This window comes from Apis dorsata, unplaced genomic scaffold, assembly GCF_000469605.1.
Source record: "Apis dorsata unplaced genomic scaffold, Apis dorsata 1.3 scaffold_326, whole genome shotgun sequence".
Lineage (NCBI taxonomy): Eukaryota > Metazoa > Arthropoda > Insecta > Hymenoptera > Apidae > Apis > Apis dorsata.
Genome location: NW_006263594.1, coordinates 679,790 through 682,572, shown reverse-complemented (window position 1 = coordinate 682,572; position 2,783 = coordinate 679,790).

Here is a 2,783-nt window from a genome sequence, read left to right as displayed (position 1 = left end):
AATTATATATATATATATATATATATATGTACACTTGATAAGAAAAAGTTTAAAATTTCAAAAATACGTTTTTCCAAAAAATGTCGAACTCGATCGAAGAAACGGATAGAACGGTGATGCGAATCTTTTGAATTCTGAAATTGAAGTGACTAGTTCCAGTGGATTAGATAGGGTATAGAAATGTTTGCACGCGCCTCACCCTCGCTCTTCTTCCTTCTCCTACACGTATAATCATCTGAGGGAAGAGAGAGAGAGAGAGCGATGCGGATCGTAAGTAGTACGAGTCGACAACGCGTCAGCCGAAAGCCTCTTCCAGTCTCTTATCGTAATTTATCAATCCCTTTCCAATGGTGATGGATACATTCTGTGTAATGTATTTTGTATATAAAATAATTATATTTATCAGGAGGGGGAGGGGATGAGACAAGCGTCGTATATACAATTTAGAAGATAAACGTAATAAAGCAAATCGATTAAACATGGCGTATGGTCGATCCATCAAAATACGATGATAGTTCTGTAGCCTGTCAATATCGAAGATAGAATCAACACGAGGAGTGATCGATCATCGAAATTATAACAGAGATCAGGAGATGGGCGCAGATTATACACACGGGGTGACGAGTGGAAATTAAAAAAACTATTTAAATAAAATAAAAAAATAATAATGATAATACAATCTATCCAAGTGTGTACTTAGTAGAAAAGGATATTTTTACATTTTTTTCCCCTTCTCTCTTCAAGTAAAAATAAAAATAAATTATCAAAAAGTCGATAATTATTCGATAATTTTCTCTCTTTAATGATTACAAAAAAATAACTTCTCGTAAATTATATCGTTATAAAAATCGTTCGTATCATTTATCGATATATTTTTAGGACGGAGAGAATGGACGGGGGAGGAGAAATTCTCGGCGGGTGTGTGAAGAAAAAGAACGTGGAGCCCGTGTATTCAAAATTCGTTTTTTTTTCTTTTTTTTTCTTTTTTTTTTTATGTTAAACTTACACCAACCACGCTTCACAACAACAGATTGTTATCTCCTCTCTCGCGTGGATCGAACTCGAGAAATCGTCTGCGCGCGCACGCGCGCGCGATTCAAATCGGCCGCGATTCGATTTTTCGATCCCGTAAAAAAAAATTCCCATCCAAAACAATTTCACATTCGGACATTATTACTCTTAATTAATTCTAAAATTCTTTTCTTTTCCATCTCTCCTCTTTACGAATCTTTTCCTCTCTTTTTTCTTTTTTTTTTTCATTACGATCATTTTCCTTTCCCGCATTTCGAAAAAATATTTCGCGACAAATCCAACACGCGAGATGACAGCGGATGATTTTTGCTCGAAAATCGAAATACTTCTCTAAAAATCACTTCTTTCAATTTTACAGCCATCGATGGTTGGTAAGTCGTAGTTAGTAAGTACATACATATACATATCATCCTTTCCTTTGTCCTTCGATTATATTATTACTACCTACTCGCTCCCTTATTATCTTCTAACGCGAACGATCGTGTTATTTACAAAGTTTCCACGGCTATTATGTTATCCGTCGATAGGCCATTTTTCTTTTATCTTTTTTTCCTTGAGACGTAGAGAGTAAGAGAGACAGAGAGACAGAGACAAAGACAGAGAGAGAGAGAGAGAGACGCGTCTCGTCAACACGATTTTACAAATATACGCGAGAGATAAATTCATCGAGAAACGAACGAACGAACGAACGAACGAACGAACGGCCTTTGATTCGGACGTTTCTTCTTCGCCGAGAAACGTTCCCTTATAAATAATCTAAACAGAGTTTCTTCGTGATCCTCGTTATAAACGAGAGAGTATTATTTGCGTAATAGTACAAAGTGTCTTTATGGCTTCTTTTTTTTTTTTTTTTTTTTTTTTTTTTTTTTTTTTTTTTTTTTTTTTTCTTTTTTTCCTTTCTTTCTTCCTTCTTCTTCTTTTTTTCTTCAATGATTTCTTTGGCTTCGAGGGATATGACGCGTGTGTGCTGCCAAAGAACGGAATTCCTTGAACATATGCTCCCGCACACCTCTCACTTCATTTTTAATCGTGTATGCTCTTCGCGTTACACGCATTGCGTATTTTCTTTCTTTCTTTCTTTCTTTTTTTTTTTTTTTTTCGAATTTTATAGCAAGTTCTATGTAGGACCTAGAACTGGCAGTTTCAAAGAGGGAAGCCTACGCGGAATGGCGTCATTCTCGTGCACGGCCTGACGATTATACGTCGCGTTACGAAAAAACTGATACTTCCAATTTCCCGATAATAAATTTTCTTCGATTCGGGGGAAAAAAATCGATACGAAAGGATCGCAATCCTTTTCCCGCTTTCCGTTCAAAATCGATCGATCGATCGATCGTTACACCATCTCGAATGCCTTTTCCACTACTTTTGCCCGTTTGGAATGTTATTATATTATTTTCTTTCTTATTTTTTTCCCCTCTTTTCCCTCGCTGGAAGTATCGTACGTATCGGTTAACAGTCTTTCAGAAAAGAAAGAATCTTCTTCTCGGCGTTGTATATTATCGTTAAATCGTCGTTTTTTTTTTTTTTTCGAAAAAATTCGTTGATTCGCCACGAAACAACGTTAAAAAATTTCTGCCGATATTATAAATATTACATTATTAAATTTACTACACTCCCTTCCGAATATAAGAAGATGAAAAGAACGATGACGATCGATAATTTTCGTCGATCGATCAATTTTTCCAAAAATTAAAAACGATATTAAAATATCGCTGGAGCAAAATTTCGACAGAATTTTTTTAAAAGTG